This window comes from Schistocerca piceifrons, chromosome 1 (genome assembly GCF_021461385.2).
Source record: "Schistocerca piceifrons isolate TAMUIC-IGC-003096 chromosome 1, iqSchPice1.1, whole genome shotgun sequence".
NCBI lineage: Eukaryota > Metazoa > Arthropoda > Insecta > Orthoptera > Acrididae > Schistocerca > Schistocerca piceifrons.
Window position 1 is genome coordinate 781,426,662 of NC_060138.1, and position 14,788 is coordinate 781,441,449.

Genomic DNA, 14,788 nt, shown 5'->3' on the forward strand with positions numbered 1-14,788 from the left:
GAAGAAAGCTGGAGCGTTTAAATGGCGAAAAACGAAACACTACCCAAAGGCAATAAAATTCAGTACACAGTAAGGCAAAATTTATCGTATGGGCAATACTACCACTGCTCATATGCGCCGTTCCGATGTGAGCATATGGCCGGGCTACTTTACCGCTCCCCGCCTCAAATTTCCCACGGTGCTAGCGAGTCAAGCGCGACGCGCGGCGCGAGAAACTGTGCCTCAACCACAACGCCGCGCGACCTGGCGCAGGCGCGTGTCGCGTCCCAGTCGCGTCGCGTCGCAATTAGCGCGGTCCCATTTGAACCTGTGATGTTACAAAAACGCGCGTGTGGCGCGACGCAGCGCAGCGCGTGTTTTTGTAACATCACAGGTTCAAATGGGACCGCGCAAATTGTGACGCGACGCGACTGGGACGCGACACGCGCCTGCGCCAGGTCGCGCGGCGTTGTGGTTGAGGCACAGTTTCTCGCGCCGCGCGTCGCGCTTGACTCGCTAGCACCGTGGGAAATTTGAGGCGGGGAGCGGTAAAGTAGCCCGGCCATATGCTCACATCGGAACGGCGCATATGAGCAGTGGTAATATTGCCCATACGATAAATTTTGCCTTGCTGTGTACTGAGTTTTATTGCCTTTGGGTAGTGTTTCGTTTTTAGCCATTTAAACGCTCCAGCTTTCTTCGTTAGCACGTTATACTTTTCTGTTATTTATATCTGCATAGTTTTGTTTTGTTTTTCATCTGTCAAGAAAAATGTATACTTCAGTAACTGATGAGCCATTGGCCGCTGGAATTGCACCATATGTCTCCGCGATGTTTTCAGATCGCAAGAAGGGACAGAGGGTAGTGAATAAGGAAGGAAGGAATATTATAAAATCATGTGATTAAGAATCAAGGCAGGAAAGTAAAGCAAGGTTATCTTCTCGCTGCCTAGTAAGCTAGCGTATCTGTACGATGTTACAAAAATTTAGAAAGGGATAATCTCCACAGGTGTGTGATCCCTTTGTGCTTCTGGTAAAAAGCGTCCAAGATCTGAAGTATAGAAGTTTCACTGTGATTACTCTGATATGGATGTAATAATGTAATACGACACACTGTACTACATGCATGTGAACAACATATTTCCACTGCAAGCTAGAAAGAGTCGAAAAGCAGTCACAAATAACAATGATTTAATTGGTCCGCCGTGATGAGAAATGTAATGTAATGTAATACACTGTATTACATGCATGTGAACAACATATTTGCACTGCAAGCTAGAAAGAGTCGAAAAGCAGTCACAAATAACAATGTTTTAATTGGCTCGCCGTGATGAGAAAAAGCATTTCAATTGTTGCATGGTCATTATCAGCATTAGTAAACTAATTATACAAAAAGAGGCTACACAAATAAAGAAAATGGACGGTATTATTACGAAAGTAGGAATATCCTAAAACAGTGTTATGATTAGATATATTTAATTTGTTGAAATGTGCTGCTGACAAAGGCAGATCTACTTTCATGACAATGTTTTTCGAACTCCATCTCACAAGGCACACATGGCTAGCTTGTGCATTCCTGTCGCGCGCATCATCCTTCGCTACTGACAATACACTGACCATTGTGTTGTGTGGCAGATCAATTGTTTATTTTTCTCAATAACAACTATTTTATTCGCGACCACGCATTGTCAGTTAGGCAAGCCCTAGGTGAGTAAACAGTATCTGGCATGTGCCTATCATTCCGCCTGAAGGAACGCTCGTCATTATTTTAATGCTGCTCAGATCAAGAAGGAATAAAATCCTTTGCTAAGTTTCCATTCCAGTCGCTCAGTGTTAAAAATACGATGGGTTACGAGGATTCCACCAAAATTCCAACAGAATTGCCAATCTGTTTTTGTGTGAGTTGTTAACCTTTTCTCATTCGAAGAAGCATCAACATTTATGAGGAAAGGCCACATTCCTCTTGGTGACTGGTTTCATTGTACTTCCTTTGTCACAATGTAATTTGCCAAACTCATCTCACAGCAGCTATTGAGACAGAATTCCGAAATGGAGGGCCTCATTAAACAAGTAATTGGCAATCACAGAGCTCAATAGCTTACGAAAAACCTCATAGTATCGGTTTGCAGTAACATAAAAGAAGAAATTTCATGTTTATTTTCATACTAGGAAGCTCTTGTTTCGTTAGCTGTCGATAACTCTTAAAAAATTACAGTCACTGGAGTGAAATAAAAAAAGAAGTAGTGATATATCGCCATAGATAAGAAAGTTCCGTGTGTTTAATAATTGGCGAAACACTCTCATCCTTGTGTGCTATCATTCGCCAGACTTTCGTTTCGATGTCTCGAGCGGTTTAGGAGATATGAGAGATGTTGCGAGTATTTCATTCTCGCGGGCGTGAGATCGGAAGTGAGCCCGCTACATGGGATCCATTTTCTCGAGATCGGAGGCAGATAGAGATCTCCTCCCAAGTCTAAACAAAAATTCAGTGTGTTAGTTAAATTTCATACGCAGTGACATATGGTGTAATACGCACCAAACGTAAAATCATTGCAGCCCCTGATTTTCGTTGCAAATTTTTTGAGTTTTGCGTAGTGTCTTACTAAAATGTGTACATCACAATAAGAATGGTCATTAGCGAGGTGATGGGCATTTCGTCACGAAGCTGACATATAACGCTACAAGTAAGGCAAAAATCATATATTTTCAGAGGATAGTTTCCGTAAAATCGCTTGAGAAAGATAAGAGGTTGCGCGCGCTTCGGTTCAGTCAGCGCAGAGCGTCGCCAGTCGGCGCGTACGAAGTACGGTGTACGCGTCGCAATATGCGCTGCACCCGCGCGACCCGAGCGGCACGTGCGTGTCGCGCTGTAGTGTCGTGTCACGTCACACGTGCTATACGCTTCTCAATTTGCGCCTAGCCTAAAATGTTGTTAGACTCGTTCTTTTGCCGTTCTTGCAACAGGAAGGATGTGTTGTTCCAACAGGATAATGCTCGCCCACACACTGTCCATGAGACTCAACGTGCTCTGCAAGACGTGCAGAAACTTCCCTGGCCAGCACGATCTCCGGACTTGTCTTCAATCGACACATGTGGGATATGATGGGACGAGAAACAGCTAATGCGACTCGCCAGCCAACAACTCTTACAGAACTACGTGAACATGTCAAGCATGCGTGGCATAACGTATCCCAGGACAGTATTAGCCTTTTGTACGATCGAATGGATGCCGGAGTCAGCGCCTGCATTGCCACCTGTGGAAGCGTACTGAATACTGATACGGGTGCTGCAGCACAGGTCGATACCTGATACCTCAGAACCGCTTGTGCTATTGATCTGTTAAGTGTAATCATTTCATGTACTCCCAATGCACTGTTGCAACAATAAATTTTGAGTGGATTGGAAGCCTCTAAAATGGTTTACTAATTTTTTCCAGCGATGTGTGTGCAACTGTCCTACGATCCTTCTTGAACACGGAAATGACCTGCCCTTTTTTGCAGTTGCTACACTCATGCTCATAAGTTAATGAGAATGTTGATACATGGTGAAACAACGCTCTGGTGGGCGGTTTGCGGGTTTAAATTACCTCGGGGTATGACCATGCGGTGCATTTGACCTGCGGTCGTCGCACGGTGGCGCTGGCAGCAGTCCACGTACGCAAAGGTGTGTTGGTGCATGTCAGAGTACGGTGCAGCGAGTAAGTGTGTAGACGTTTTCAGACGTGTTAATGGTGACTGTGTGTTGAATATGGTTCAAAGAACACTGGAGGCTGGTCAAAGACAGCAGGTCGTGTGCCACAAAGTATGATCTCAAGATTATGGCAACGATTCTAGCAGACAAGAACCGTGTCCAGGCGCTAAAGTAAGGGACGTCCACAGTGTACAACACCACAAGAAGACCGATATCTTACCATCAGTGCCCGCAGACAGCCACGGAGTACTGCAGATAGCCTTGCTTGGGACCTTACCACAGCCACTGGAACAGTTGTCTCCAGACACACAATCTACAGGCGACTGAACAGGCATGGTTTATTCGCCCGGAGACTTGCAAGGTGCATTCCACTGACTCCTGGTCACAGGAGAGCCCGTAAAGCCTGGTGTCAAGAACACAGTACATGGTCATTGGAACAGTGGTCCCAGGTTATGTTCACGGACGAGTCCAGGTATAGTCTGAACAGTGATTCTCGCCGGGTTTTCATCCGGCGTGAACCAGAAACCAGATGCCAACCCCTTAATGTCCTTGAAAGGGACCTGAATGGAGGTCGTGGTTTGATGGTGTGAGGTGGGATTATGATCGGTGCACATATTTCCCTGCATGTCTTTGACAGAGGAACTGTAACAGGTCAGGTGTATCGGGACGTCATTTTGCACCAGTATGTCCGTCTTTTCAGGGCTGCATTGGGCCCCACCTTCCTCCTGATGGATGATGACGCACTGCGCCACCGACCTACCATCGTGGAGGAGTACCTTGAAACAGAAGATATCAGGCGAATGCAGTGGACTGCCTGTTCTCCAGACCTAAACCCCATCGAGCACGTCTAGGATGTTCTCGATCGACGTGTCGCTGCACGTCTTCAAACCCCTAGGACACATCAGGAGTTCAAACAGGCACTGCTGCAAGAATGGGAGGCTATACCCCAGCAGCTGCTCGACCACCTGATCCAGAGTATGCCAGCCCGTTGTGCGGCCTGTGTACGTGTGCATGGTGATCACATCCCATATTGATATCGGTGTACATGCGCAGGAAACAGTGGCGTTTTGTAGCACATGTGTTTCGGAACGGTTTTCTCAACTTATCGCCAATACCGTGGACTTAACAGATGTGTGTCGTGTGTGTTCCTATGTGCCTATGCTATTAGCTCCAGTTTTGTGTAGCGTCACGTTGTGTGTCACCACATTCTGCAATTATCCTTAATTTATGAGCATGAGTGTAGTTACCTTCGTTGCTCCAGAGTCCTACGACAGACTATTGCCAGCGAGGTAGCAAGTTCTTTTGCATAATCTTTGTAGAATCTCACATGTATCTCATCTAGTCCAGCTGCCTTTCCACCGATGAGCGACGGTAGTTGTTTTCCTATTCCGCTAGTACTTATGTCAACGCCCGCCATTTCGGCGTTCGTGCGATGATTGAAAAGAAGAAACATATTACTACCAACCACGAAAACAGTTTCGGAAGGCTGAAATCAGTATTTCGACCATCTCTCTGTCGTCTCCTTTTCGGTGCCAGTATGGTCATTGGGCGAATATTGTGATCAATTTACTGACTTGACGTATTATCATATCTACTTAGGGTTTTCAGTCAGATTGGCTGGCAAAATTTCACTTTTAGTGCTGTACAAAACAGAGTTCTACTGGACGTCGTTTGCCGTTGTCTTCCTCCGACCTTTGAACTGACACTGCGTAACCGCCGAGCGGAGACGTGTCTCTTGTTTTCGCAGCGTCCGGGCAACACGAACCGCGCCAAGGAACACGGGCCGCGTGTAAACAGTAGAGTCCTGTCTGCTGCGAAAGCAACAGGTGGCCCAGGTGGCCCTGCGGACGGCGCTCGGTGATTGCCAGCTTGGCGGTGCTCTGCCGCGTGACGGCCGTGTTTCTGCTGCTATTTGTTTCCGCCCATGACCCAAGCCAAGGCGTACATCACTGTCTGCGGGGTACTACTGACGCCGGCCGCGGTGGCCGAGCGGTCCTAGGCGCTTGTCTGGAACCGCGCGACTGCCGCGGTCGCAGGTTCGAATCCTGCCTCGGGCATGGATGTGTGTGATGTCCTTAGGTTAGTCAGGTTTAAGTAGTTCTAAGTTCCAGGAGACTGATGACCTTAGATGTTAAGTCCCATAGTGCGCAGAGCCATTTGTACTACTGACGCAGTAGCACTTACAATGGCCGTTGATAATTTTTGAACGATCTAAATGTTGGCGTCAAGACAGCAACGGTGATGTTGGGAATCTCTGTTTAGTCTTACTTGTTTCCTGCCGACTCAAAGGCGCTATGGAGGACTGTTTCTCCTGATTCGTTCCTCATTTCAGAGCAGTGACATATTTCTATGTTGCTATTATTCAGGCGTCACTTTTAAAAAGAAATAAAAACTAGAAACTTCAGCGGAGTAGACTTTATTACTGAGCAATCGGGAAGTCTTCACGCGACGCTACTTTCTTAATGCCTATACTTACGTCGCTATGGACTTTCTGAAATGAAAAATTGCAGAAGATACTGTCAAACAGAAGTGATCAGAGTTAGCGTAAATCTTTAAGCGATCGTAGGAGTTATAAGCTGAGATTAATAAAATTAGGCTATAAATAATAAAAAACGGCGTTTTTGAGGCTGAAGCAACAGTTACTTACACACACACACACACACACACACACACACACACACACACACACAACAAAAGTATTCCGTATTCTGAGAAGTGATAGTATGGACCAAAGCAACAGAAAAATATACCGTAGACAAAGGCTCTGAAAAGCATGAGCTACGAGTACTTGTTCATCTTCGCGAGTCTGAAACGTATCTATTCTATTGTAAGCCCCTTGCTATTACGGACGACCTGCAGAATGCAGTAAACAAGTGAGGACACATTCCTCTCTTCTTGTCAATGGACGCAGCATGCAGTAAACATCTGTTGTGCTATTACTATAAACTATGTTCACAGTTCTGGGTAATCGCTACGTATATACAGGGTTATTACAAATGATTGAAGCGATTTCACAGCTTTACAATAACTTTATTATTTGAGATATTTTCACAATGCTTTGCACACACATACAAAAACTCAAAAAGTTTTTTTAGGCATTCTCAAATGTTCGATATGTGCCCCTTTAGTGATTCGGCAGACATCAAGCCGATAATCAAGTTCCTCCCACACTCGGCGCAGCATGTCCCCATCAATGAGTTCAAAAGCATCGTTGATGCGAGCTCGCAGTTCTGGCACGTTTCTTGGTAGAGGAAGTTTAAACACTGAATCTTTCACATAACCCCACAGAAAGAAACCGCATGGGGTTAAGTCGGGAGAGCGTGGAGGTCATGACATGAATTGTTGATCATGATCTCCACCACGACCGATACATCGGTTTTCCAATCTCCTGTTTAAGAAATGCTTCTGCTTTAGCCTTTTCCGTAAGATTTTCCAAACCGTCGGCTGTGGTACGTTTAGCTCCCTGCTTGCTTTATTCGTCGACTTCCGCGGGCTACGCATGAAACTTGCCCGCACGCGTTTAACCGTTTCTTCGCTCACTGCAGGCCGACCCGTTGATTTCCCCTTACAGAGGCATCCAGAAGCTTTAAACTGCGCATACCATCGCCGAATGGAGTTAGCAGTTGGTGGATCTTTGTTGAAATTCGTCCTGAAGTGTCGTTGCACTGTTATGACTGACTGATGTGAGCGCATTTCAAGCACGACGTACGCTTTCTCGGCTCCTGTCGCCATTTTGTCTCACTGCGCTGTCGAGCGCTCTGGCGGCAGAAACCTGAAGTGCGGCTTCAGCCGAACAAAACTTTATGAGTTTTTCTACATATCTGTAGTGTGTCGTGACCATATGTCAATGAATGGAGCTACAGTGAATTTATGAAATCGCTTCAATCATTTGTAATAGCCCTGTATTAGTTCTGAGGGGACCAGTTTGTGTTTTGATGAGTATGTGAAATGCTTTTACATCGTAGTTTTATCTTTGCATTTACCAGCACAATGGAAGCTAATTAGTCGACGTAGGAAATGATAGAGATGATTTTTAGCGATGGCTCAAAGTGTAGGTCGTATGCAAAAATGGTTCAAATGGCTCTAAGCACTATGGGACTTAACATCTGAGGTCATCAGTCCCCTGGACTTAGAACTGCATAAATCTAACTAACCTAAGGACAACACAAACGTCCATGCCCGAGGCAGGATTCGAACCTGCGACCGGAGCAGCAGCGCGGTTCCAGACTGAAGCGCCTAGAACCGCTCGGTCACAGCGGCCGGCGGTCGTATGCAATAACAAGTAAATTTTACATTCCAAGGTCTGCTGTTTCGCCGTAACAGAATAAGGTGTTCTGATTTGTTTATTGCATTCTGTGGGTCGCTTGTAATTACTGGACTTTTTTTTCGGGTAGTGTTTGCAGGGTAGTCTCACATCCACTATCGCTGTCTTCACAGTCGTAGATTGTGCAGTATGGTACAGAGAAGACGCCTACAGACTGTCTGCTGTGGAGGGCCACAGGAAGAATGGAAGCAGGAGAGTCAAACTGATGTGGCCGATGGCTTAATTTGAATCGTTCTGTTGTTTCTCGGATGAGGTTACAGATTATAGAGACCGAAACTGTATCCCGGAGAGCAGGTCAGGGCCGACCATGCGTGACGTCAGAAAGACTGGGCCGTTATCTGGCTGTAAGGGCACGACGGTACCGCCTTATTACAGCACTGCAACTGCCATCTGACCTCGCAGTATCCCCTGGACGTGTTGCATCCAGGCAAACGGTGTACAGAAGGCGTCAGCGGAGTGGCCTTTATTGTTGGAAATCTACTACCTGTTTATCTCCGGCGTGAAGAAGGGAACGTCTGGAGTGGAGCCGTCATCATGCCAACTGTATGGTCGAATGGTGGGCCAATTTTCTTTCTACAGATGGGCAGATGAGTCTCGATTTGGGCTGGGGGGTCATTCCCGAAGGATTCGTACCTGGGGGGGGGGGGGGGGGCACATTTAACATGATTTCGATGATTTCGGGACCCAATCGTGGAAGGAGACCGATATCGAGGAAGATCCCTAATGGTGTGGCCCCCCAGGTATTATGTTGACCAGCCGAACACCCCTTCATGAAATTGTACGGGTGAATAAGCAAGATTTAACTCCTGTCAGATACCGTGAGGAGATCTTGGGATCTCATGTGCGGTTGTTGCGAGGTGCTGTGGGCCCAGACATCGTATTGGTGGGCGATAATGCTCGATCTGGTGGGTGGTTGATGTCTTTTCTTTTTCTTTTTTGGAAACGGAAGGTATTGCAAGCATGGCGTGGCCTGCTCGCTCTCCCGATTTGAATCCCATAGGGCATGTCTGGGATGCGCTAAGGAGACGGGTTGCATCACATCAGCATCCACCAACCACTCTCCAAGACTTGTGAGCTGCTCTGTAGGAAGAATGGGCGTTATGGCCTCAACAGGAGACTGATGACATCATTCACCGCATGTCCCGTCATTGTCAGGCCTATATTGGTGCCAGAGGTGGTCACACCCCATTCTGAGCACATTAAACAGTTGCCAGAATGTGTATGCAAATCCGTCAAGTTGAAAAAAAAACGAAGAACATTTTTGCCTGACGTTATGAATATTCCAGATGATTACGTTCTGCATTCTTTACGTTATTTCTACTTTACTATCACCTGTTTACACTGTTTTGTGGCAAAATAAACGCAACTTGGCAAATTTCCGTTTGTTGTTTCAAAGTGCTCTGAGCACCATGGGACTTAACTTCGGAGGTCATCAGTCCCCTAAAACGTAGAACTACTTAAACCTAACTAACCTAAGGACATCACACACATCCATGCCCGAGGCAGGATTCAGCCTGCGACCGTAGCGGTCGCGCGGTTGCAGACTGTAGCGCCTAGAACCGCTCGCCCACTCCGTTTGTTGACTCTTGGGATTATACATATACATAATCCCTAGAGTTTTTTCTAGCAATACAGTACAACGCGAAGAATAACGAGTACTCCAGCAGAGACTCGTATGCCGCCCTGGCCTGTGCTGACCGCTACTGCCAAGCAGCAGTGTTGTTCAATCGCTGCTGGACTACTCGCCATTCTTCGTGTTTTACGGTCCCCGTTAATACGTGCCGATGAAACAAATATTGCACTAGACTAATCTGAGGCCGATCTATCGAATGGCCACGTAAAATTCCCGTGTAAAAATAATTTTGTTTGTAACAGGAAAATAAGCAACCCATTCCGTCGACACTGGACGTCGTATGAAGAACGTGACGAGCAGTATTTGTTTGGGCTGATTCCAGCTCAACATTGCAGAAACTAAATTACAGATATGTGCCAAAACATCAGAGAGAGTGCTCCTGAAGACTCTTAGGAGAAACGCCATTTATATACTGCTCAAAATAACTAGGGAAACCCCACAGACCAATAATTGAGGTCTAGGTATGTTACCAAATTATAATTTTATCTATCAAAAAATTAAGTAAACTATAAAACATCATTTCGTCTTCGATCGTTTACATAAAAAAGAGCTGAAATGTCAGTCAGATGTCGGAAACAATCATTCATGCCGTCGTCCTGGGTGCCTGTCACTGGACTTTGAGAGCTTCAGCAATGTATATGCCCTCGGTGAGCGTTTATCACTGCATGACACCTAAGTGGCATGCTCCCTATAAGTCTACGGAGGTCAGCCTGTGCATCAGTTCCCATTCTTCAATGAGAGCCCAAGAGAGTTCTTGGAGAGTCCGTGGTGGAACAGCACGACCACGAACGCGCCTGTCAAGCAAGTCCCAAATATACGCGATGGGTTTTAGGTCGGGACTCAGCCCTGACCATTTCATTACTTCAGTTTCCAGGCTTCGCAAAACATCCCAAGAGGTCCGCCACATAGGCCCAGGTATTAGAAGGAATTCAGGGCCACCACCCGATGCAGCAGCCACCACACGAGTCCAACATGATTTGTTGTTGTTGTTGATGATGATGATGATGATGATGATGATGATGATGATGATGATTGGTTTGTGGGGCGCTCAACTGCACGGTTATTAGCGCCCGTACAAATTCCCAATCTTTACTCAGTCCAATCTCGCCACTTTTATGAATGATGATGAAATGGCGAGAACAACTCAAACACCCAGTCCCTGGGCGAAGAAAATCCCCAACCCGGCCGGGAATCGAACCCAGGACCCGTGTTGGATCTGTTCGAAGTACTGCCTGCCATGGACAACGACAAGATCCGTATAGCTGTCAACACTGAAGCCTCCCCACAACATTGGAAAATGTCAATTTTCTGGACAACAGTTGGCATATACCGCACACCACATGTCTCCGCACGCGAACATTGTCATCACCTTGTGTCAGAGAATATCTGGACTCGTTTGTGAATAACACGTTCCGCCAGTGACGAAGTTGCCAGTTGACATGGGAACGGCGCAACTGAAGGCTTGTTGCAAGATGTTCTCGTGTCAAGTGACGTACTCGAAGAGGACGTCTGGGTCATTAGGTCCTTCCTCCTAACCTGTTCCTTACAGTCTTCCTGGACACAACGGCTCATCTACATCTACATTCTACATCTACATTTATACTCCGCAAGCCACCCAACGGTGTGTGGCGGAGGGCACTTTACGTGCCACTGTCATTACCTCCCTTTCCTGTTCCAGTCGCGTATGGTTCGCGGGAAGAACGACTGTCTGAAAGCCTCCGTGCGCGCTCTAATCTCTCTAATTTTACATTCGTGATCTCCTCGGGAGGTATAAGTAGGGGGAAGCAATATATTCGATACCTCATCCAGAAACGCACCCTCTCGAAACCTGGCGAGCAATCTACACCGCGATGCAGAGCGCCTCTCTTGCAGAGTCTGCCACTTGAGTTTATTAAACATCTCCGTAACGCTATCACGGTTACCAAATAACCCTGTGACGAAACGCGCCGCTCTTCTTTGGATCTTCTCTATCTCCTCCGTCAAACTGATCTGGTACGGATCCCACACTGATGAGCAATACTCAAGTATAGGTCGAAGGAGTGTTTTGTAAGCCACCTCCTTTGTTGATGGACTACATTTTCTAAGCACTCTCCCAATGAATCTCAACCTGGTACCCGCCTTACCAACAATTAATTTTATATGATCATTTCACTTCAAATCGTTCCGCATGCATACTCCCAGATATTTTACAGAAGTAACTGCTACCAGTGTTTGTTCCGCTATCATATAATCATACAATAAAGGATCCTTCTTTCTATGTATTCGTAATACATTACATTTGTCTATGTTAAGGGACAGTTGCCACTCCCTGCACCAAGTGCCTATCCGCTGCAGATCTTCCTGCATTTCGCTACAGTTTTCTAATGCTGCAACTTCTCTGTATACTACAGCATCATCCGCGAAAAGCCGCATGGAACTTCCGACACTATCTACTAGGTCATTTATATATATTGTGAAAAGCAATGGTCCCATAACACTCCCCTGTGGCACGCCAGAGGTTATTTTAACGTCTGTAGACGTCTCTCCATTGATAACAACATGCTGTGTTCTGTTTGCTAAAAACTCTTCAATCCAGCCACACAGCTGGTCTGATATTCCGTAGGCTCTTACTTTGTTTATCAGGCGACAGTGCGGAACTGTATCGAACGCCATCCGGAAGTCAAAAAAAATAGCATCTACCTGGGAGCCTGTATCTAATATTTTCTGGGTCTCATGAACAAATAAAGCGAGTTGGGTCTCACACGATCGCTGTTTCCGGAATCCATGTTGATTCCTACATAGTAGATTCTGGGTTTCCAAAAACGACATGATACTCGAGCAAAAAACATGTTCTAAAATTCTACAACAGATCGACGTCAGAGATATAGGCTATAGTTTTGCGCATCTGCTCGACGACCCATCTTGAAGACTGGGACTACCTGTGCTCTTTTCCAATCATTTGGAACCCTCCGTTCCTCTAGAGACTTGCGGTACACGGCTGTTAGAAGGGGGGCAAGTTCTTTCGCGTAGTCTGTGTAGAATCGAATTGGTATCCCGTCAGGTCCAGTGCACTTTCCTCTATTGAGTGATTCCAGTTGCTTTTCTATTCCTTGGACACTTATTTCGATGTCAGCCATTTTTTTCGTTTGTGCGAGGATTTAGAGAAGGAACTGCAGTGCGGTCTTCCTCTGTGAAACAGCTTTGGAAAAAGGTGTTTAGTATTTCTGCTTTACGCGTCTCATCCTCTGTTTCAATGCCATCATCATCCCGGAGTGTCTGGATATGCTGTTTCGAGCCACTTACTGATTTAACGTAAGACCAGAACTTCCTAGGATTTTCTGTCAAGTCGGTACATAGAATTTTACTTTTGAATTCACTGAACGCTTCACGCATAGCCCTCCTTACGCTAACTTTGACATCGTTTAGGTTCTGTTTGTCTGAGAGGTTTTGGCTGCGTTTAAACTTGGAGTGAAGCTCTCTTTGCTTTCACAGTAGTTTCCTAACTTTGTTGTTGAACCATGGTGGGTTTTTCCCGTCCCTCACAGTTTTACTCGGCACGTACCTGTCTAAAACGCATTTTACGATTGCCTTGAACTTTTTCCATAAACACTCAACATTGTCAGTGTCGGAACAGAAATTTTCGTTTTGATCTGTTAGGTAGTATGAAATCTGCCTTCTATTACTCTTGCTAAACAGATAAACCTTCCTCCCTTTTTTTATATTCCTATTAACTTCCATGTTCAGGGATGCTGCAACGGCCTTATGATCACTGATTCCCTGTTCTGCACTTAAAGAGTCGAAAAGTTCGGGTCTGTTTGTTATCAGTAGGTCCAAGATGTTATCTCCACGTGTCGGTTCTCTGTTTAATTGCTCGAGGTAATTTCGGATAGTGCACTCAGTATAATGTCACTCGATGCTCTTCCCCTACCACCCATCCTAAACATCTGAGTGTCCCAGTCTATATCTGGTAAATTGAAATCTCCACCTAAGACTATAACATGCTGAGAAAATTTATGTGAAATGTATTCCAAATTTTCTCTCAGTTGTTCTGCCACTAATGCTGCTGAGTCGGGAGGTCGGTAAAAGGAGCCAATTATTAACCTAGCTCGGTTGTTGAGTGTAACCTCCACCCATAATAATTCACAGGAACTATCCACTTCTACTTCACTACAGGATAAACTACTACTAACAGCGACGAACACTCCACCACCGGTTGCATGCAATCTATCCTTTCTAAACACCGTCTGTACCTTTGTAAAAATTTCGGCAGAATTTATCTCTGGCTTAAGCCAGCTTTCTGTACCTATAACGATTTCAGCTTCGGTGCTTTCTATCAGCGCTTGAAGTTCTGGTACTTTACCAACGCAGCTTCGACAGTTGACAATTACAATACCGATTGCTGCTTGGTCCCCGCATGTCCTGACTTTGCCCCGCACCCGTTGAGGCTGTTGCCCTTTCTGTACTTGCCCAAGGCCATCTAACCTAAAAAACCGCCCAGCCCACGCCACACAACCCCTGCTACCCGTGTAGCCGCTTGTTGCTTGTAGTGGACTCCTGACCTATCCAGCGGAACCCGAAACCCCACCACCCTATGGCGCAAGTCGAGGAATCTGCAGCCCACACGGTCGCAGAACCGTCTCAGCCTCTGATTCAGACCCTCCACTCGGCTCTGTACCAAAGGTCCGCAGTCAGTCCTGTCGACGATGCTGCAGATGGTGAGCTCTGCTTTCATCCCGCTAGCGAGACTGGCAGTTTTCACCAAATCAGATAGCCGCCGGAAGCCAGAGAGGATTTCCTCCGATCCATAGCGACACACATCATTAGTGCCGACATGAGCGACCACCTGCAGATGGGTGCACCCTGTACCCTTCATGGCATCCGGAAGGACCCTTTCCACATCTGGAATGACTCCCCCCGGTATGCACACGGAGTGCACATTGGTTTTCTTCCCCTCTCTTGCTGCCATTTCCCTAAGGGGCCCCATTACGCGCCAGTGGCCCTTCTGAAATCGTCTTGCAGTGCTGTGGCGGTAGCCGTACGACGCCGCAGCACAGAGTTGGCGAAATATCAGACTTCACGTAGGGTAGTACTGCGTCGGCGACCTTGTCGAACTCACCTTGTGCACTGATGTACTGATCTGTTGCCCTGAAGCGTGTCCACAACTTACGGATGACACTTGGAGAG

General features: G+C 46.4%; 1 protein-coding gene across 1 annotated transcript in view; it reads left to right on the forward strand.

Annotated features, from left to right (window-relative positions):
• The window catches only part of LOC124795912 (5-formyltetrahydrofolate cyclo-ligase), an 84,434-nt gene that overhangs the window by 22,408 nt on the left and 47,238 nt on the right, over positions 1–14,788 (forward strand). The window lies entirely within an intron of this gene.